At 34.9% G+C, this 24,529-nt stretch overlaps 1 long non-coding RNA gene across 1 annotated transcript; it reads left to right on the top strand.

Annotated features, from left to right (window-relative positions):
- The first annotated feature begins 5,001 nt into the window (after positions 1–5,001).
- On the top strand, positions 5,002–14,621 carry LOC125075256. The gene is made up of 4 exons (XR_007120184.1): positions 5,002–5,057; positions 5,486–5,565; positions 14,218–14,291; positions 14,562–14,621. It is a non-coding gene; the product is annotated as an uncharacterized LOC125075256 (long non-coding RNA).
- The last annotated feature ends 9,908 nt before the right edge of the window (positions 14,622–24,529 follow it).

Here is a 24,529-nt window from a genome sequence, read left to right as displayed (position 1 = left end):
ACTGGCGCAATGCTACCTCTAAATATACTACCGAATGTCTTTATATACAACGTTCAAAGTTTTTTGGTCATTAGACAATACAAACCGCTATGTCCCTGCGTTTTAAATCTGCAATATCTTCGAAAATATTCATTTAAACTACATGCTGTAAAGGGCCATATTGATCTATATTAAACACACAATGTATTTAACGCTTTATTGCTTAAAATCGCTTCTTAAATAAGTCAAATTTCTCGCTAAAAGTAAAGGAAAAAAATGCATATTGTGGGCTATCTCTAAGATATAGACTTATACCATCGTTGACATTTTTGTAGACATTTTTAAAGTGTGTATTTTGGTACATTATTTTGGTATATCTCGTTGGGTTCAATTATATTTATATGTAGTGATAAAGATATATTAATTAAGAACTTTTTGCAGAATCATATCCGGTCTATAATTTTTTTTTTTATCTGTATTCGATTAGATCATGATTGTAGCGACTGCTTCATACACGAATGTATTTTAAATGTTTAAATACGTTATATGTTTGAGTACTCATGTTTAAGTAATAAAAACAAAACAAAGAAGGTTATTTTCTTTTATTAATCAACTTCTAAATTAAATCAAAATAAACTTTATTCAAGTAGTCTTTTACAAGCACTTTTGAATCGTCATTTAACAAACTATTTAAAGTAGAGCTACCACCGATTCGGAATGCAGATTCTACCGAAAAGAACCGGCAAGAAACTCAGTAGTTTTTTCAACATCTAATAATACAGTCATGTTAGTTAAATACAATTATATATGTATGTTGTGTCCCTGCCTGGAAGTCAACGAGCGTTAACTCCACGCTTTTTTATCATCAATATAATCTTGTCTCGAATAATATGCCTTCTTTACCGATGTATGTTTTACAAATGGCTGGAATCTATGAAACGGCAAAATTAAAAATGTCTGCGGAATTTTATTATAGAAACAATCACAACAAAACAAAATATAGTTGTTACTTGATTCTTCGTTTATTATATACGTCATGAATTTTTTGACGTCAGAGAAAAAAATACCCCTAAGATTATTGTACACTATGCTAATATTACTAACGCCGAAGTATGTCTGTCTGTTTGTCTTTCACGGGCAAACCACTGCACCAAACTTGATGACAATTTTATAAAAAGATCCACGAGGACTGCTTCTCTTTTATCCATATAACATAACGACCAACCCTTTAAAACTCGAACGAAGTCGCGTACAGCAACTAGTATACAATAGAGTCGCAAACTGGGAATCGACTTTAATAATTATTATTTAATTCAATTGACTATAATAAGCTAGTTCAATATAAATTACTGGGAAGAAAATAACGTGGCGTGTCATTAAGCGGTCTGATTCGAGCAAAACTTTGAAAAGGACGATCATTGTATAGTGGTTTTAGCCCGCGACTTAGCCCGTAACTTACGGGCCGTAAGTGAAGGGTTGGTGTTAGTGAGGACATCGTGAAGAAATGGATGCGGATGAAAATTATGCAGAAATAAATTAGGTAATTGTATGTAACCCATTAAAAATTACAGAGATCTACGTCTGATGTTTCTTGCTTGGTATTCTCAATAAAATAATAATTCTAAAACGTTAATATCGCTTGAATATTTTAAAGCCGAGATGGCCCAGTGGTTAGAACGCATATTAACGATGTTGAATACGTTTTGTGTTTAATAGTGATCAAGATGGCCGTGAACTTACTGAATAAGCTGTGAACGTTGTATATAAAGACATTCTGTAGTATATTTAGTATCTGCATTGCACCCGTGCGAAGCCGGGGCGCATTCCACCACGTTGCTCCAATGCGGGTTGGTGGAATACACATGTAGCGGAATTTCGTTGAAATTAGACTCATGCTGGTTTCCTCGCGATGTTTTCCTTCACCGAGCAATTAAGTACATGGAAATTCAGTGGTGCCTGCCTGGGTTTGAACCCGAAATCATCGGTTAAGATGCACGCGTTCTAACCACTGGGCCATCTCGGCCCCAGCTAAGTCATGTCAAAGTCAAAAAAGACGATAATGCGAAAGAATCCATAACTTTATTAAATTAAACAGATCGTATGGTTTGCTCTGAGAGTCCTGCAATCAATCAAACCCATTCAATTAATTTAATTCAAGTCTACGTTCAGATATGTCTTAGGTGGGCCCCTAAGTTGTGTTAGCCCAGCGTCCCCTAAACTTACGGTCCGGCCCTGATCCCCAAGTAAATATTTGTACCTTGTATCTGGATACGATATCAGGTATTCGTTGGACGAAAATTTTGAAAATATTTCAACAAAATCAATGATTAATTATCACTTTTATTAAATAACGGACAAACCGTCCGCGCTAAACTTTGTACGAACGTTGGAATTCGATGAATTTCGGATGGAAAATCCGCTTTATTTGAGCAAAACCAAGCCGTTTGCCTGTGCGTAGTATTTTAATTTGTGTGTGTTGATTTGAATGATTGATGTTCGAACATAACGGCATTCTTTCTGGAATTTTCCTTCAGAATTTATTATTATTGCTGCTTTGTTTAGACCCGCTGAGTTTCTTTCGCCGGTTTTTCTCAGGTCAGGGTGTTTCCTTTTCCGGACCGGTGGTAGTGTTTAATTTGACCATCAATAAGTAAGTGTAATGCTTCTATATTGAATAGAGGAATTTGAGTTTGAGTTTTGAGTTTGTTTATATTTATTTAACCTAACCTATGATGAGACCGAAGCCCTGCTTTGAGTGCACACTCACACACACTCAAACACACACACACACACACACACACACAAATAGCTACATACAAACATACACATAGATATAGTTGTTCCTAAATAATCATTTGTTTTATTGTGTTATTTTTTCATTTTCTTTATTTTGAATTGTTAAACTGTTAAGTAAGAGCTGAATGTATTTTTGATATGGAAGAGCGAGATCTCCTGATACAGGTATTTTGATACTTACTAGGAGATCTCAAAACCACTTGTAACTAGCTCATTAAGAAACGAAATAAAGATTATTATTATTATTTAATACACGCACGGGTGCAATGTCGATACTAAATATCCTACAGAATGTCTCTAAAATTATCAGTGTTTCTCTACTATATTGTGCACGTATTATACATATAAACCTTCCTCTTGAATCGATTTATCTATTAAAAAAACCGCATCAAAATCCGTTGCGTAATTTTAAAGATCTAAGCGTACATACGGACAGACAGCGGTAAGCGACTTTGTTTTATACTGTGTAATGATATATTTCGCACCGATTTAGCAGTAGTGGTAGTGGTAGGGCTTTGTAGTGATGGTGGAATGAATTTGGAATGAAGTTCTTTCATGCTTACAGTAGAACTGGCACAAATCACATTCTCTAAATTTTTCTTTCTCTTCTTATTTAATACTAGCATGTTAAAGCCCCAAGGTTGTTGATTTCTAAAGATAAATAATAAATAAATTAAATAAATCAAAGTCAAAAATCTTTATTCAATATAGAAGTGTTTGCACTTGCTTATTGATTGTCAAAAATCTACCACCGGTTCGGAATTTAACACCTCGGACCTGAGAAGAACCGGCGAAAGAAACTCAGCGGGATATATTTTTTTATTTTTTTTAACCATTTTCCATGTAGGTACAATGATAAGTATATTTTAGTTGTTTGAAACAGCCTGGAGGCGATCATTTCATTCCCAAGGTGTGCAGTCAACTAAAAAGTCATTAGTGTTGTAATATCCTTTAGCACACAAACGCTCTTTAACGATTCTTTTGAATTTTATAATTGAATAATTTTGAACGTTTTCTGGGATCCTGTTGTAAAAACGTATACATTGCCCCAAAAAAGAGTTACTAACCCTGTGTAATCGGGTACTTGGAGTACAAGTTTATTCTTGTTCCTAGTGTTAACAGAATGTACGTCACAATTTCTGGGAAAATCATTTATGTTTTTGCGTACATACATAACATTATCAAAAACAAATTGAGAAGCGACAGTCATTATTTTAATTTCTTTAAATTTACCTCTTAACGAATCTTTTGGGACCAGGTTATAAATTGCACGAATAGCCCTCTTCTGCAGTACAAAAATAGTATTAATGTCAGCTGCATTACCCCAGAGTAGGATGCCATACGACATTATACTATGGAAATAACTGAAGTACACAAGGCGAGCCGTATCCACATCAGTCAAAAGTCTAATTTTTTTTACCGCATAGGCTGCAGATCTGAGTCTATTCGCCAATTTATTTATATGGACAATTTATTTATATAAATATTGGACAACATCGCATACATTACTCTGATCCCAATGTAAGTAGCTAAAGCACTTGTGTTATGGAAAATCAGATGTAACGACGGCACCACAAACACCCAGACCCGAGACAACATAGAAAACTAATGAACTTTTTTACATCGACTCTGCCGAGAATCGAACTCGGGACCTCGGAGTGGAGTACCCAAGAAAACCGGTGTACACATTATTAGTACACCACACCATTTAAAGAGCATTTTATATTTCAAGTCTCTCACTTCCAAAATATAGGTATTTCAGACGAACTTCCCACCACCGTTTTACCCCCTTAGGAGTGGAGTTTCGTAAAATCCTCTTCATGCGGATGTCTACACTATAAGGAACGTACCTGCCAAAATTCAACCTTGTATGTGTTATAATTTCTGAGATTTCGTGATTAATCGTGATTAATAATAATTTCGCTTTTATATATATATATATAGAAGATATATGTAATTATATATGTGTTATAATTAAAATAATATATTAAATTGTATGGTTGGCGAGGCATACGTTAAAGCTTAATTCAATCATAATAAAAAATGGCTCCGATTTTCTATTAAACATTTTAAAAACATAATCTCAGCCACGATTCGCTACGTTCGAGTTATTCAAAACATAACTCCGGAGAGTTCATTAGTTGAATTGTAAATAATGTTTTTTTTTTCCTTTTTTCTTTTTTTTTTTTTTTTAATTATTTACGCGGTCTTTTTTACGCGATAACACTCCGGTTCCGATTTGCAATATGATCAGATTTGTAATCTGTTCATTTTTAAAGAAGGTGAGTCGATTTTCTTTTTTTTTTTTTAATTTGGAACGAAACTGACAACGACAAAAGAATATACTGCTTTCCCGGACTGACCGACATATGTTGAACATCGTTATTGATATTCAATAAATATGGAATAAATAAATAAAAACATACTTTCCATTTTAAGATATATGTATATGTATAGGGGTTTGTGCAAGCCCGTCTGGGTACCACCCACTCATCAGATATTCTACCGCCAAACAGCAGTACTCAGTATTGCTGTGTTCCGGTTTGTAGGGACGTAACATCTTAGTGATGTAAGGAATGGATAATATTTCTAACAGCGTAATTGTCTATTGGCGGTGACCACTATGGTGGCCCATATGCTAGGCCGCCAAGCAATGCCATAAAATAAAACATAAAATTTCTATTGGTTACCTAATTATATATTTTTTCAGAGACCGATCTAAATATGTCTGTATAAATATATCCACAAGCGATATGAAAAAAACAATAAGGAACTACTGGATTACAAAATGTGAGTATTATTTTTTAAGTGCACTGTCATGAATCAGGACTGGACAGGAATTTTTTTTATGATATAGGGGGCAAACGAGCAGGAGGCTCACCTGATGGAAAGTGATTACCACCGCCCATGGACATCTGCAACACCAGGGGGGTTACAGGTGCGTTGCCGGTCTTAAATTACAGATCAGCTTTTAAATACTGTCAGCATTTAGTACATATTTAACTAGCGACCCGCCCTGCTTCGGACGTGTGCAATTCTGATATTAAATATACTACAGAATGTCTTTAAAACAATTAATTCGGCTCCGAGCGCGTGTTGTGTAGGGCGTTGGGGTGGCGGTCGTGGGTTTTAGGTAGGTTAGGTATAAAAAAAAGTAACCTATATCCTTCTTTGGGGTTCAGAGGCATAGTAGTGAAAGCGTTACAGGCAGACAGACGTAGTTATATAGATATAGATAGACTACAAGGGACATAACATCTTAGTTCCTTAGTATAACGTTGGTGACAGATTGATTTTATGAGGAATTATTATATTATTTACTAGATAATAACCCGGCTTCGCTCGGGTGAAATAAATTAAACTAAACAAATACGGTTTAAGCTATACTTTTCGTATAACTTTTTCATAAACGGTTTTAGTATCAAACATCTATATTTTATATTAAAGAGGTGAAAACTAACAAAAATCATTCTTTACGCAGCTTTCCGAACGCGCCCGTAAACAACATGGCCGCCCGTTGAACTGTCATGTCACTGAATTTCATGGATTTAGTATCGAAATATCTGGATTATACGAATCTTGCGGATGTATGTTGTCGACTGAAAATCATTATTTTTTAACGATCTATAATCGTGGATAGGTTTCGATCGGGTCTATCGTAGACCTGCACGAAATTATAGATACATCCTACAGACCAATGTTTATGGCGACCATTTATAACCACGTACCACATTCGCCCGATATATATAACATAAAAGAAATTATACGCAACAGCAAAAGCTTTTCGAATTTAAGCTCACTGTTAAACTAACTGTCACTTGAAAAAAACTCTCAAAGCTCTCGGCATTATAATTGCAAATGTCTGCTTTGAAGTCGGCCATTTTGTTGACTTATGCTTCAGAGTTCTGACAACATTGAACGATTCTCGAATCTATATATAGAAAAATTGTAATTTATCCGCCTTTGAGACTTTTATGTATTCTAGATATCGGTCGCTTCGTACGTATGGAATAAATAGATTATTTACGTCATATATAACACAATGAATACATCAAACATCCTCATTAACAACTCCGTCCATTGTTGAAAGCGTTATGAAAATCTGTTCGGTAGTTTTTGACTTAATCGCGTTCAGACAAATAAACAAACAGCGTTAGGACTTCGTTGTAATTATATAAATAAAGAAAAGTATTAGTAAATGATCCAATACTGGGCTGAAGCCCCCCCTTTTGGGGGAGCTCTTGAAGAAAGTCTCAAAGAGGAAGAAACTCACGATAACAATATTTTTTTATTATTAGTTTTATTTTATATACCTTATAAGTCTGAAGTTAAAACAGAATCAATGTTGACAAAACTTTCCTATTTACGTCAAATGCGTGACCGCCATCTTATATTTCTAATTTTGCGCGGGAAAACATCTCGTATTCATTTTTAAAGCCATACAAGTGACGTTCGGAAATCGATTACACTTATTTTTATGAATGCAATAGCAAAATATGAGTTTATTAAATACAAGCTGTTCCCCGCCCGCTTCGCTGGGCATTGTTTAATATGGGCATATTTTAATATTACAAACAGACACTCCAATTTTATTATATGTATAGATAACTCGGCTAGTAATTTTTCTCGTGTTCCTCGTAGTCATCAGACATCAGCTACCAATTTAGTGAACTGCAATCAAGAATCCTCTTTAATTCTCTGCACATCTACGGAGCTCTTCAAAATGAGACCATGACCGATCTTTTATGTGCAGCTATCGTCCCATAGAGTCGAGATGGCCCAGTGGTTAGAACGCGTGCATCTTAACCGATGATTTCGGGTTCAAACCCAGGCAGGCACCACTGAAATTTCATGTGCTTAATTTGTGTTTATAATTCATCTCGTGCTCGGCGGTGAAGGAGAACATCGTGAGGAAACCTGCATGTGTCTAATTTCAACGTAGAGCGGCTCGAATTATCGACGATCAAGCCCTTTCCGATCTGCTTGATCCTTTGGCTTTGCGTAGAGATGTTGGATCGCTCTGCATCTTCTACAGAATTTATCACGGGGAATGTTCCGAGGAATTGTTCGAATTAATCCCGGCTGCTGAATTTCACCTTCGGACATCTCGTCAAAATTCCAAATATCACCCGCACCACCTAGATGTCCGAAAATCCACAACAGCGCGATTTTTAAGACATTTTCTGCCTCGCACAACCACTCTGTGGAACCAGCTTTCGCCGGCGGTTTTTCCGAACCGATACGACTTGGGAACCTTCAAGAAAAGAGCGTACTCTTTCCTGAAAGGCCGGCAACGCACCTGCAAGCCCCCCGGTGTTGCAGATGTCCATGGGCGGTGGTAGTCACTTTCCATCAGGTGAGCCTCCTGCTCGTTTGCCACCTTATGACATGACGTCTAATTTCAACGAAATTCTGCCACATGTGTATTCCGCCAACCAGCATTGGAGCAGCGTGGTGGAATATGCTCCAAACCTTCTCCTCAAAGGAGAGGAGGCCTTTATCCCAGCAGTGGGACATTTACGGGCTGCTAATGCTAAAAATAGTCCCATAATCAATGGGACAAAAATCGGCTTATGCTATTAATATATAAGATTACAACAACGCTTAAAGCTTCTCCAACCAGCGCCATTTATTAAGTACCTATATAAAGCTGTCTCAACGGCTAATACTACTAAGTACTACCCAACACCAAAAATGTAGAGAACTAATTTAGTTTGTTTGGAGAACATAAACTGAAAAATTAAGAGAATTATTAGCTTGCTTTTTATAAGGGCAAAAATGTCCACTGTTCGAAAAACAAATGCCAGTCCTGAAACGAAAGGTAAACACAAATATCCGTGTATCATCCACTGGGTGACAAATAAAATCAAACATATCGCATGCAGTACAAACTCAGCTAAATCACGAATTCTATAATTTGATTGTACTACAAATTCCATTCGCTGCGAGCGAAAATAATTGTTTCAAATGAACTTATTTCCAAACTAGTATTCGCCCAGAGCTTTAGGTTGTAAATTTTGGGTGTAAAAATGTCTGGCCTTCGTTCATCATTGAGGTTCAAGCTTGTTTTAAAACCAAATTCATCAAATTCGGTTTGTTCAGGGGCAGTGAAAGCCTAACAGACAAGCAGAGCGACTTTCCCATTTATAATATTTGTATAGATAATCCTATTTTGTTAATTTAAAACGATTTGATTGCATCGTCTTAAACTAAAAGCTAGTTGCTTTTAGTTATAGCTTATTAAGAAGGTAAATAATACAGGGAGAAGTAAATTTTAGCGACCGTCCATATGTGCGCTAAGTTATTCTAGGTTAGCTTAAGATAGTTGTCGAAAACGACAATGGTTACATATCTATCTTTTATAGATAGATCCCAGTGACCATGGAAAATAATATGCATCGTTAAGGCTTTTGTAAGTAAGAACGTAACCTGGATCCGCATCCGTGGTGATGCTGTAGGATTGTATCAATATAACGTGATACGTTACATTGGCTATCAGGGTATCCTGTAGAAAGGTCGAGAGGACGTTGGATACATTTTCCTGTCCAATGATGACGATGTCATGAAACGAGACTAACGCCTTTTACGCCGATTCCTAACGTAGAATCGTTGACACGACAGCATGTAGGTAGAAGTCTCGAATTTTGCAGCTCAGGGCTGCCTCTACGCGTCCCATATGGAAAAAAAAATCTAAGTATCTCATCTCATCCAGGACCAAAAAGCTAGATCAACATAACACAAAATTCAAAGATAATAGCACAAATAGCATTATAGTCTTTCGGAAAATGGGTTGGCACCATCTCACACCGCACGCGCTCATTGCTCAAATCAAATAACGCGGGATTCCCCGGTTTTCTGTTACACAATTCCGTCCCTTTTCACGAAATCACAGATTGTGTGAAGGCAAGAGAAAAGGTGACACAAAGAAGGAGGAAATATATCAGTTATACAGTAACAATTATAATATTCAGGTACCAGGAGATCATAGGCAGTGAGGTCTATTATAAAGCTGGTGACATCAATTTGAATAGATAGCCGGTTTAGTAACAAAATGGCATGATTTAGTAAGCGATACACTCAAAGTCAAAGTCAAACATTTATTCAATATAGAAGCGTTACCGTTGCTTACTGACAATCAGTGGCGTAGTTATCGTAGGGCCAGGCGGTGCAGTGCACCAGCGCCCTGGAGCTCAGGGGGCCCTATAACCTAAGCTTTGAATAGAGATGACATATGGATTTAGCCTACTAATGATAAGTTCATCTCAATGTATCCTGTATCGAATTTTTATTCCTATCTATAATTTTGAAGTGCAATATAAGTTAAAGAGGGGGTGAGGGCCCGTTTCTTTTTCTATGCACCGGGGCCCTTGTCCACCTAGCCACTGCTGACAATCAAGAATCCCTGACGAAGAAGACCTGAGAAAACCCTGCGAAACAAGCTCAGCGGGATTACACAAGACCAACAAGATAGTTAATTTAAAAATAGATACAAAGATAAACACATAGAAAGACAATTACGGGATTTACGTACCAGGTGATCATAAATAATGAGGTTTAACGGAACCCCGATGACACAATCTTAATTGTGAAGCGAATGTCACGCTTGGAAATAGTCTTAAAGCCAGCTTAGACCAAGGTTGTTAAAATTTGTGTAACATAACAATATCGCATCAACGCCAAAACTGCTGAGCCTAGAGAGCTGAAATTTTGAATAAAGTTTATTTTATGACGTAGGATATGATGAAGCCATAGGTCGGTTTTTGGGCACGGTGCCTAAACTCATGGGAGTCCAACTAACTACGCAGGACCGATTATAGATGCACTAACTATTATTAAGAGAGTGTTTTCATAATCTGATGGAACCGGAAAGATCTCAGCGTCAGAACAGCTTCAGAACCCACAGATATACAAATTTTCTAAGATATGGAAATCAGGTCGGTTGCTTTTTGTCGAACCGACTTTTTCGAACCCAAAACCTCGTGATTTGTCTGTGTTGATGTCAATATGTTTCTTGTGTTACGTACAATACCAAAATCTACGATTAGGAACCTAGTAAGTTACTAGTAAGGACTAGTACTTGTGTTCGGATGGCACGCTCTTCCATTTCAAAGAAAAATAAATGTATGTACGATCTTCTAAAACAATGGAAATAAGTTAGACAAAACCCAAGAGTAATATGCCTGTGTGTGAGTGTCTGTGTGGATGTTTGTGTGTGAGAAACTTGTTGTAATAATCTATTTCGTTGTAGTTTAAGTCTAGTAAGTCATCTGTCATAATTTTTTTTACAGTTATTGTAATTTCACGGGTAGAAATTTAATAACTTGTTTAATTTTTTGTACATGTACGTAGATTGAATTGTATATTGACGATTTAAATTTCAACATTGACGTCTGATAACTTTGTCTGAATGTGCAAAGTCGAGACCAGTAGCTAGTTTTAAAATAGAACAGTACGAGTAGTTTTTGAAAAGTATTTAATGATGGACACGGCCTCTTTGCAGTATTGTGTATGGATGATTTAATTTCTTTAAAGCTCAACATTTATTTTAATATTTTCTTGTTATTTCGTATCTTAATGGCGTTCTGGAAATGACGTTAAACGGGGAATTATAGTTATGTGATTTCAAATGGCTTTTAAATGATCTCAAACGGAATTGCGGTAAAGATTTAAAAAAATAAAACCTTCTATTTTTAAATATTATAATAAAAATGAACCGTTTACGGTTAAGAGGATTGGTGCATTGTTTTTTTTGTTTTTATATTATCCTTTAATACATAAATTTGAGGTCAGATTTTAAATATGAACTTAGTATTGTTGTATGATGATAATTTCGAAATTCTAACCGATGATTTCGAGTTCAAACCCAGGCAGGCACCACTGAATTTTCATGTGCTTAATTTGTGTTTATAATTCATCTCGTGCTCGGCGGTGAAGGAAAACATCGTGAGGAAACCTGCATGTGTCTAATTTCAACGAAATTCTGCCATACCGCATTGGAGCAGCGTGGTGGAATATGCTCCAAACCTTCTCCTCAAAGGGAGAGGAGGCCTTTATCCCAGCAGTGGGACATTTACGGGCTGCTAATGCTAAAAAAAAATCCTAATGCTAATTGTTGTAAGACTTTTACAGTAAAAGAACATTGTTCCAAAAATATTTTTTATACTAAGAAGTTGACACTATGACATACTATATAGTTTCTTTTTTTTTTTTAATCTGGATGAATGAGAATCATCCTTCATGTGTCACGCTAAAATACGGTATTAATTTGCACCAAACTAGAATAGGACTTCCAAAATACGTTTGCAAAAAAATCTTATGTCAGATTTAAAACTCACTGAATATTACTTGTGGTCGAATAATGGCGACCGAAAGTGCAATTTAAATTAGAATTGTTTATGGTCGCTCTTAATTTTCTTACAGTAAAAACTTAAGTGGACTCCAATTTCGTTTACGGTTTCTTAAAACACACTCTAGGGGTGAGACCGGCACTTATTTTCAGTCAGAGTTAACAGAACCGGTTTTGTGTCAATTTTAAACAATCAAATGTGTAAATCTAATTTTTTTTAGAAAAATCATCAAAAACAAATCAAAACAAACAAAATGAGCACCCATTAGAGTTCCGTAGCCAAATGGCAAAACACGGAACCCTTATAGATTAGTCATGTCTGTCTGTCTGTCCGTCCGTATTACACGGCCACTTTTTTTCGAAACTATAAGAACTATATTTTTGAAACTTGATAAGTAGATGTATTCTGTAAACCGCATTAAGATTTTCACACAAAAATAGAAGTAAAAACAATAATTTGGGGAGTTCCCCAGACTTAGAACTGAAACTCAAAAAAATTTTTTTCATCAAATCCGGGAATAGGTCTTCGAAAATGGTATAGAGGTTTCTAATATCATTTTTTTCATAACTGAATAGTTTGAGCGAGAGACACTTCTAAAGTGGTAAAATGCGTGTGACCGCCCCCAACCCCCCAATCAACTCAAATATAAAAATAATAACTTGCTGCAACGGAACCCTTCATGGGCGAGTCCGACTCGCACTTGGCCGTTTTTTTTTCGAATTACGCCAGTCAAATAGAAACAAAGAACGACATATTTAAATATGAATAATGTCAGAACACATTCGTGACATTTGACACAATCATTTAGCGTTTTGACATATGACAAGCAGATTCTGCATATTGCATCCTTGTCGAACTCAAACAAAATAGTTACTTATCCTGCTCTTATAATGATATTACGATCTATTTGACATATATCCGCGTATAAAAGTTATGATAGTTTTTCTTAATTTTCTCGAAAACGATGTAGTTTTGCACGACGCGAGTGGTACTGTTGTAATCCTCGCGACGACGCGAGTGGTATTGTTGGGACTAAACCTCTATCGTATACAACACTAAACCCAACCCTCGTTTTCTCTTATTTTGTTTATTATTCTACCATGCATTTGCGGTTTGTTTTCTTGTTCTTGTGTAACATACACTGGGCACTCCCGACCTCGTACGTGTTTTAAAAAGTTAACGCGTTAAACGTATTATATCTTAATTTTTCTTAATGATTTCATGCAAGTCTAGACGAAATCTATTCACAATTATAGATCGTTAAAAAATTAATGGTTTTCAGTCGATTATTATCGAGATATTTCGATTAGAATCTAAAAAATTCAACGACATGACAGTGCAACGGGCGGCCATGTTTGACGTTGACGGGTGATGTTATAAATGTTTGGTAATCACGATGTTTATGAAAAAAGTTATACGGTATGTGTTATGTGTGTGTGTGTGTGTAAGTGCTGTTTTATATCAACGATTAACTTAACATAAGATATTATAAGAAATATTTCCCATAAAAATATGGGTAATATTTCTATCTTACCGACCTTGGGAACTAGGATACATTAGACTGTTACACGAGCTTACTAGTGACACATAGACACAACTAACTGATACAATACTAACTATTGCTGTTTAGCGTTACAATATCTGATGGCAATTTATACGGTTCTACAACCGAATCCCAGAAAGCGTTCAAAATACCTCTGTTGCCAAATTAAAAAAAAATTGTTAAGGAACGCTTGTGTGCGAAAGGTTACTATACAATTAGTGAGTTTATGTTTGATAGCACACCTTGGGAATGAAACGATCGCCTCCTGGCTGTTTCTACTCATATACAATTATGTATATAATTAATTTGACGTAAAAAAAAGACCCGCTGAGTTTCTTTCGCTGGTTCTTCTCAGGTCAGGGTGTTTCCTTTTCCGAACTGGTGGTAGTGTTTAATTTGACCATCAATAAGAAAGTGTAATACTTCTATATTGAATAAAGGAATTTGAGTTTGAGTTTGATGAGTGGATGGTATCTAAAAACAGGCTCACACAAAGTTCTACCATGAAGCAAAACATATCTATCTCTAAATAATTATATCTTATCTTTTCAGGTATTCTGAAATATATCGTCATCAATGTTATCGCCACAGGTTCAGCTTCATCGAATCGTCCACTTAAGTTTACGGTATTTACATTTTCATCTATATTTATTTCTCATTGTGATTTAAAAAAACATTGTCAAATTATATTACTAAAGTTTTCACCGATTATGGAAAGATAGGGAGATGTATTTTGAGGAAGAATTACTTTTCAATGAATTCGAAACAGAGCCGATAGTTACTCCCTTAGGTTTCTCAGTCGTATCACGTGATAATCTTAGGTAACAAGCCCTCTTTTTTATAAAGAAAATATAATCTTTAATAATGCTCTTAAGCGTAATTTTGTATGTTTTCAGTCAGATCAGAGTCTCCCGTTGTATAATAATTATGATACAGTTATATCTGAACAAGAAAATGAACCTAAATATAAAACATCTGTTGCTTTCAATAATAAAAATAGCAATGACACATATATCGATAATGATGAATGTTTTGCGTACAATACTGACAACTTTGATGATGATACACAAGTATTAGGAAATAACGAAACGAATATTGTTAATAACGATCAAGCTGAAAGCGAAACGGTATTCAATGAACACATAGACAAGACAAATGAGAAGGAAATAACGAATCGTAAAAGTAACGTAACTACGATCTACTTAGCTGGATACGATGATGAGATTTTACAATTAAAACGAGACATCGAAGAAAAAGGCGAAGGTACTGAACTGCTTTTATGTTTTTACCTTTGCAAGGACTTACATTATAATGATTTAGGTTGCGTCTACACTGACATTAAAAATCTACAGGATGTTTCATGGAAATACTCACATTTCTTTTGCGTAGATAGTGAATGTTTAAAACCTACATGGTGTTTGGATGACGTTTATGCTACATACAATTTTCCTAAGCGAAAAGAAACTATAGATGATAACGATCGTCCAGTACAAAACATCGAATATACGGTCAATGGAATGTGCAAGAATGAAAATAAAAAACAAAAAAAGAGTAATATAAACCATTTCACAAATATTCCACTTAAACATAATAAATATTGTCCAAACATTATTCACCCAAAAGAAAATTACTTACAAGATACTGACATAAATGTTGACATTAATCCAAAATTAAAGGAACGAAGTATTAACAGAAAAAATGTCAACACGAGATATCTAAATCCTAACTATTATAACAAGCAAGATTATATTGACCCCAATACTGGAATTGTAGAAAATCCTTTAAGAAAAGAAAATAAACGAACCAATTCCTCTATTTATCCTACAACATTTAAAGACATGGTCTGTTATAACGATATAAATGATAAAGTTGATGATAGCAATGACCTTAACTACGCTGGTATAATACATAGTACGGAACCTAATATAATACCAAATATTGACAACGATGAAAATAATGATAACGAACTTGAAAACTTTAGAAAAATTGAAACGACTGATGTTTTAAAAGATTCAATACCAAGTACCCCTGAAACAATTAACGGTACATCTACTAACGAAGCTAATGTTTTACAATGTGGAAATTATTTGTTATTAACGAATAAAATAATTACTAATGAAAATGATTCAAATTATGCAGACTATGGACGGTATGATAAACATTGCAATGTGTCTGAGAGCAAAGTTTTCGATGAAAACTTAACGAATTTTACAGGGTTTGAAACTGATAAACTTGGACCTCCAAGTATAGAAATTATAGTGGAAGATAATCCTTTATATCGTAATTTTTTACCGGATATAGGTACACAGCAACCTGAGCTAAATAAAATTCCATTAACAGCAATATATAATAACAGTGAACTGCCCCCATTGTATAACAATAACCTGAAAAATATTTTAGTACCCTCGAATTTGAATGAAGCTAAGGATATTTTTGGGCAACCTGAATATTCATTAGAAAAATACCTACAGCCTTCAGATTCTATAAAAATGAATTCAACTAAATTACCAAATGAAGAATATTTAAAAAAAATACACGAGATTAATGTACAAAATAAACAGCCTAACAAACTTTCTAGTAACTTACCTGATATGTATAATTATGCACCTTGGCGTACCAGTCCTTATAAGGCGTGTGCTGTACAGCACGAATACCCAGTTTCAAGTGTCAATAATAATATACCATTAGCTCGTTTACCATCAACGTCTTTTAAATTCAATCAAAGAGCAGAAGATTCATTTAGAAGTATAATAAACGAGGAAAATCCACTGAAAAACAGTCTTGGCATCAAGCAACATTACCATGATGTAAAGCAATCAGCTGAAAAATTACCTCTGTCACAAAAAAATGACAACCGAGTTCCAAGCTATCAAAATTCAGATTTAAAAGACAATTCATATGAAAATGTTGATCTGATATCTGCACGGAAAAATCCAACTGTAGACTATTTATATCCTGCAACTGATAAGAGTGTTATTGATCAATCTTATAATGATATAAGACCTCTTTATGGGCATTATAAATGTTCAAAACCTCAAGACATACAAAGATACTTTAAAAATAATGTTTATTTAGATACACAGAACATGCATTTGAATGACTTGACAAAATGTAACTCCTATTCAAAAATTCAACCAACAAATAGCGATATTGTAAACAAATCCTATCAAACCTTTTGTAAGATAATTAATGATACTAAAGACATAGATTCTTCAACTTTAACGAACGTTTTTCCCACAGTTACAAATTTACCAAATAAACCATTAGTTACATCTACTTATTCGAAATTTAAACCCAAACATTTACGCTGCCCTTATTCGTTTGGCTACGAGCAAGGTAATGTACCTTATCTCCTAAAAACAAAAAAAAATCTAAGTAAATTGACAGACATATATTCTGCTGTTGATTTTATTCCATCGTCGTTATATCCGTTTAAATATTATTCAACCGATCCAACATTATGTGAACTACAAAATCGACAAAATTCGAATACATTTCAACCTCGAAAAATTGATTCAATAAACCCAATTTTGTATGCAACCTCAAAAAAAGTTAATTTTCTATCTGAACTGTCTTATGACTTGCCACTAGAATCAGCTTACGATAGATCGAATAAAAAATATCCTTACTTTCCCAACACAATAACTTCTGTTACTTCTTCGTTAAAATTAAAATCTTCACAGACATCTGTTATGTACCCAAACCAGAATGATAGCATTTTTCCAATAAAAGTTTTACCATCATTTGGTTCACCTCTTGTAAGTTTATATTCACCAACAACGTCTCTACCCATCGCTTCTTTATATACGAAATCTTTATATAATTTTATGGACGTATATGGTATTGGACTAACTAAATCTTTGGAAGGTAAAGTGTATCCATATTATTTTATTGAACCAATTATTGGGTATCCTTATAATTTTAAAACTAGTCTTCCAGCACCAATTCATAATAAAACTCGTTTGGTAGCACCAATGCCATCTTTACCTAGTTCGTTTACGGATGATTTTAATTCAAATGGTATCATAGCCCCTATTTTATCTTCGCCTACTTCGACGATTAAAGATTATAGTTCTAAAGTTTTTACATTACCTATGGCACATTTACCTAATCCAAATAAAGGACTGGGTGAGAATAATCTTCCAATTCCAATTTCATCAACGCCAGTTCAATCTATCCCTATTTTATCGCCTTTAGAACGTGGACCATTGCCTTTTCCAGCACCTGGTCAATCTTTGCCTACTTTTTTTAATAAAGATCACATACTAAAAGCTTATCCACTTCTTAGTTCATATCCACAAACTTTTTTAAATCATGATCTAAGCTCGAACCGAGTTCCTGATTTTATTTCATTTTCACCTACTACTCCGTATACAGATTTAAGTTCAAAAGCTTTTCCATTACCTATTTCGGCAAAAAAAGAACTAAGTGCAAATAGTCTTCCAATACCTACTTCATCTGTACCAATTTCATCTTGGCCTATTTCATTAACATCAAATCATGGACCAAAACTAATTCCGGAGCCAATTCAAACTTCGACAATTTCATCGAAGCCAAATTTAATTTCGAAAGATTTTCCGCCTACTTTTTCCACTTTACCTGCTTCATCAAATGAAGATTCAGCTTCACCACTACCCACATTATCTTTACCTATTTCGGCTACGCAACCTAGAACAATAACTTTTCTAAAACCTCCGAATTTATTTCCTGTTTTATTGAAGCCAGACAATCATTTAAAAGAATTCCCGACTGCTACTTCATCTTTGCCTACTACACTGAATAAAGATTTTAGTTTAAAAAGATTCCCCGCTTCTGTTTCATTTTATCCTTATTCATCAAACATAGCTTCAAATTCGAGAGGTTCTGTTATTCCTATCACATCTGTACCTATTATATCAAATAATGAAAAAGATAAAATAAATATTACAACTCCTATTTCATCTATTCCGAATTTATCTGAGTCTATTTCATCAACACCAGAAACTTTTACATTGCCTAAATCCTTGCCAACTTCATCGAATCAAGATCGAAGTTTAAAAGATTTTTATCCATCTATCTTGACATGGCCTATTTTATCGACTTCAGATAGTAAACCAAAAACAATGCCAGTGCCAATTCAGACTTTTCCTATTTCATCGAATCTTGGCTTATGTTTAAAAGACTTACGAACTCCTATTTATTCGCCCCTGGAGACTGAAAGAAAAACTCCTGCCTCACCAGTTCTACCTTTACCTTCATCGAGTGTAGTTGGACCAATAATCCCTGTACGGCCTTTCTCATCTTTGCCCATTTCATCGACTTCAGAAATGAGATCAAAATTCCTTCCTAATATTCCATCTTTGCCAATTTCATCAAATATAGGACTTCAGCCAAAAATTATTACACATCCTATATCATATTCACCAATAACGTCCAATATAGAACATGATAAAAACATTTTACCATCTTCTTATTCCTCTTTACCAATTTCATCCTCCTTAGGAATTAAACCAAATTATATTTCAGGACATATCCAATCTTTGCCAATTTCAACGAATATAGATACTAGTCCAAAAACATTAACACCTCCTATTTATTCTTTGCCAACTTCATCGAATAAAGATATTAGTTTAAAAGGTTTTTCCCCGACTAATCTTGGCCTATCCTGGCCTTTTACATCGACTTCAGAATTAATCCCTAATGTGATTCCAACACCCATCCAAAAATTGCCTATTACATCGAATTTATATCTTACTTCAAACAAAATTCCATCTTCTACTTCATCGTTTTCAAAACTTAAGCCAGTAACTCCAAAGTCTTATCAATTTCTGCCTGTTTCATCAAATATTAATCGTCGTTTAAATAGTTTTCCGGTTCCATTTACATCTTTACCTATTTCACTGACTCCGGAATTCGTAACGAAAAACATATCCTCCCCTGTTTTACCTTTACCTTCATCGAATATATATGATGAACCAAAAAATATTGTAACTCCTTTTTCATATTCAACTATTCCATCGACTTCAAAAATTGCGTCAAAAAGTTTTCCTTCTTCGGTTCCATATTTAACGTCGGAACTTCAACCAAAAAACATTACGCCTTGTACGCCGTCTTTACCAGTTTCATCTAACACAGAACTTGGTCCTAACAATTTACCTTCTCCTTGTTTATCATTACCAAATCCATCGACTATAGGAATTAACCCAAAAGATAAACCGCATGTACAATATTGGCCTATTTCATCCAATTTAGATGTTAATCCAAAAAGTTTTACACATTCTTTACCAAAGATGCCAACTTCATCGAATGTAAATTTAAATTCAAATGATTTCCTACCTCCTGTTTCACATTGGCCTCATTCATCGGATCAAGATCTTAAGCTAAAGAATTTTGCACCGGCTAATCTATCTTGGATATTTCCATCGAATTTAGATGTTAAACCGAAAACGTCTCCAACGTCTAAACAATTTGTGCCTATTCTACCTAAATATAAAAGTTGGCAAGGTGTTCCATCTCGTAATTCAGCTTTACCTTCTTTATCCACTTTAGAAAATAAACCAAAAATATTTCCAGCACCTACTGAATCGATGCCTATTTCAGTGACTACTGATTCTCCATGTCTTGTTTCATCTTGGCCAAAATATATTTCACCCAATTTAAATTTACCTATATTCAAAAGTTCTGAGGTTGGTTTAAAAACGCCTCTTAATAAATCAAATTTAAGATTGGACTCTAAATTATTAGAACCTCATCAAACCGATAAAAATCCACCAACATTCTCTGAAAACAGGGATTTAAGGTATCCACAAGAAATTTCAAAGAAATTGCCAAACGTTTTTAATTTACAGCCTACTCCTCGTGCCACTTTTCCTACACCTAAATCACCAGTAACTTTTACAAACCCAATTACTTATCCAATCATTTCTCATAATCCATTTTATCAACGGCCTTTCATTCCCAACTATTTTCCTAGTAAAGCAATAAATGACACACATTCAAAGCCATCGCTTAAGTCACCAGATACGATTTTACATAGACCAGTTCCTTATTCATCAATTTCTAATTATTCACCATCCGAAACTAGTATGATTCCTAATTCTAATTCATATCCAAAGCCAATTTTTTCTAATTTCGAATTAATACCTAAGCCACAAGTTACAGTTTTGAATAACACTGTTCCAGATTCTTTTATTGCAAATAGTTTACAACCTCAATACCCATGTAAAGCTGAGCCCAAATCTACGGTAACAGTTCAACCACAAAGTCCACTATCGACAACATATTCGTATTTGCCAATTGAATCACATCAAGAACTTGAAATTATACCACTGAGAAACAAAACAGGTCAACGTTATCTTGATTCTTACAGTCCAAGCTCTACGCCTAATTATCACAAGTCCACCCCACAATTAGGCTCAAATGTGTTGCGTGAATTAGAAGAAATTAAATTGAACTTACCTGAAAGTTCAAATTTAAGAAAACCCTGTCATTACCCACTATTTAAATCAACAATCAAAATACCACCTGTTCTAATACCACAATCAGTCAAGGAAGAAAATGAATCGAATATAACTCATAAACTTCATGAACAAGAACATTTAGAACCAAATCTTTCAGATACTAGTGAATATCCATCTAATATAGATACGCCAATATTTGCTTCAAAGTTTAAACCGATATGTTCCAAACCCAAAATGCCGTCTACGTCACAAACCTTATTAACAATACCGTCCTACTACAAAGAAAAATTAATAAAAGTTTCACCTTACAATTCTAAAGTCCCTACACAACCTTCGAATGAAGAAGTACTCATCCCTTATCTATCGTTACCCTGTCGAAAAACTCCAATAAATTTAGACACAAAACATTCCGGCTCGGTAAAATATCCTCAATATAAACCTAGAGAAATCTGTAATCCTGTTCAATGGAATTTACAACGTATTGCCGATACGCAAGTTCCAAAATCTAATAACGAAATTTATGATATTACAGATACGAAATTAACACCGTATGCTCTATTTGATAAACTATACAATGTAGATAAGATAAACAATAGCATTGTAATACCGATTCGTAGAATAGGTACAGCAAAATACGAACCAAATGATTTCATTAAATACAATATAAAAACTAATAATCCTGACATAGAACTCAAAGCGTGGATGTCTAAACTGAAACTATTAAAAGCGAGAATAGTTTTAGACGAGGTTGAATTGATGACGTTTAATTTTGTTCCAATCGTTAGGAATATTGCAAATTACAAACCGGAAATGATTCTAGACACGGTTAAGAGGTATGTTGAAGAACATTATGGTGAACCCATTGTTTTAACAGGAATGCCCAGTTTTTATAAGCCGTACGCTATCATTGATGATTTAACAAAGAAAACGGGGGACATAGTATATTTAATATGGCCGACAATTTGTAAATGTTGTACTAAAAACGTTTGTTAAAGTTATAAGCGTAACGAATACTTTTAATATTGTATTAAAGGGAAACCAAAATCTACTAGTTTCTATTATTTAATGTTAACCTTCAAAAAATTAAATATCGGAATTTTTTTATGCTAATATAGGCGGACGGTTCCAACCACGGAGCCGAGATGGCCCAGTGGTTGGAACGCGTGCATCTTATCCGATGATTTCGGGTTCAAACCCAGGCAGACACCACTGATTTTTTATGTGCTTAATTTGTGTTTATAATTCATCTCATGTTCGGCGGTGAAGGAAAACATGGTGAGGAAACCTGCATGTGTCTAATTTCAACGAAATTCTGCCACATGTGGATCCCATCAACTTGGATTGGTCGGTTATTGTGGATATTTTTATTTGAAATCCGTTGTTCCTTACCCTTTATCAATTAACCCGTATAAGATCACTTCGTTATGCATCTGTCTATCCGTCAAGACCCTTTTTTTCAGGAATGCGTAGAGGTATAACGCTGTAATTAGTTATAAATACTGTGTAATCGACCCTCTAAGTCTACGCAATCAAATATATGCCCATTTATATAGCAATTTACATGGATTTGCAAAGGGAATCGAACCCCTATTCCCGTTGACCTCGAATTATAAAATTTTGCAAACAGGTATATCTTGTAGCATAAGTATAGGAAAAAAACCGAGAAGCGTAAATTAGTTTTTAAGTCTGTTACATCAGCGTCATCCTCACGCGAGACCAAATCGCACTTGCTCGGTATTTTTATGTATATGGTTAGAATATGTATATCTAACAGGATAGTCGCAGCTTTTATTTTAAAATTTTATTCATCATCCTCCCGCTCATCCCCACCCCCTCATCCCAATTTACTTGGAGTCGGCGCAGCATGTCTTCTTCCATACTTCCCTATCTGACGTTATCTCACGCGTAACATTCTTTCCAGCCATATCATCTTTCACACAATCCATCCATCTTTTCATTGGTCGTCCCCTACCTCTATATCCATCCACGTTCATGCTTCCTTCCTCACAATATGTTCCTCATTCCTCTGCATAACATGCCCATATCAAGACAGCCGGTTTCCACATATCTTCTCGGCTATCGGTGACACTTTCAAACTTCCTCTTATGTACTCATTCCTCACTCTATCCATTCGTAACACTATACATATTTATTTTTATTTCTATGTTATATATATTGTTATAAATCAAACCAACAGCAGAGGCAGTAAGTAAGAATAATATTTATTTCAAAAACAAAAAATGTTAAGACACCTGATTGGCTGAAATTGTTATTTAAAATTCCGTGTGAGTTAAAACAGTAACGATAAATTAATAAAACCGTATAAAAAGTGACTAAGAGAAAGAGAGGAGGGAAATGTCAACTGGAGGGGGCGTGACGCTTCCTTACGTGACAATTTCTGCCAGTTCAGTGCTGTAAGCCGCGCAAAAGAACTTCGTTGCCAGTACTGTCTGATTATGTATATTTTTTTAAAGATTTTCTGTAAATTCTTGTTAAATTGTGTAATTAGTTTAATAAACATGTATTTTTAAATTTTTGTATTATTAAATAAACCCTAACATAGGTAATGTAGTCAATTAAAGTTTGTAAAACTGAGCCGAGATGGCCCAGTGGTTAGAACGGGTGCATCTTAACTGGTGATTTCGGGTCAAACCCAGGCAGGCACCGCTTAATTTTCATGTGCTTAATTTGTGTTTATAATTCATCTCGTGACCGGCAATGCCAATTTCAACGAAATACTGCGACAAGTGTATTCCACCTACCTGCATTGGAGCAGCGTGGTGGAATATGCTCCAAACCTTCTCCTCAAAGGGAGAGGAGGCCTTAGCCTAGTAGTGGGAAATTTACAGGCTGCTAATGATCGGTAATGTAGTCAATTAAAGATATTATTTTCGGAAACTAATATTATTTAAAAAAAAGTCGTGGGTTCCCGGTTGGAACGAATTTTATTTGTCTATATATAACGTATTAAATAACAGACAATGAAATAAAATAACTATGTTTGAGAATGACTTAATGATAAGAAATGAATTTGTTATTAACAATCCTGTGATACTTACAACAATAACGAAAACTTAAAAAAAACCGTATAAAAGAAAGAGAGAGGAGGAGAAAGAAAGAGAGGCAAAGATCCTTACGTCACGATTTCTGTCAGTTCTCTCTACTGTAAGCCGCGTTAAAGAACTCCACTCCAATTATATTTGACCTATGTACAATTTTAGTTGAGTTCCATAAAAGTTTTAGGAGAGTTTCTTGGTGGGAGGGCTCTGTGCAAGCCCGCCTGGGTAGGTACCTCCCACTCATCAGATATTCTACTGCCAAACAGCAGTACTCCGCAGTAGAGCCAGTGTAACTACAGGCATAAGGGACATAACATCTTAGTTCCCAAGTTTGTTGGCGACATTTCTTACAGCGCCATTGTCTAT

The sequence above is a fragment of the Vanessa atalanta genome, chromosome 30, assembly GCF_905147765.1.
Source record: "Vanessa atalanta chromosome 30, ilVanAtal1.2, whole genome shotgun sequence".
NCBI classification, from domain to species: domain Eukaryota; kingdom Metazoa; phylum Arthropoda; class Insecta; order Lepidoptera; family Nymphalidae; genus Vanessa; species Vanessa atalanta.
This window is presented reverse-complemented; position numbering and strand designations above follow the sequence as displayed.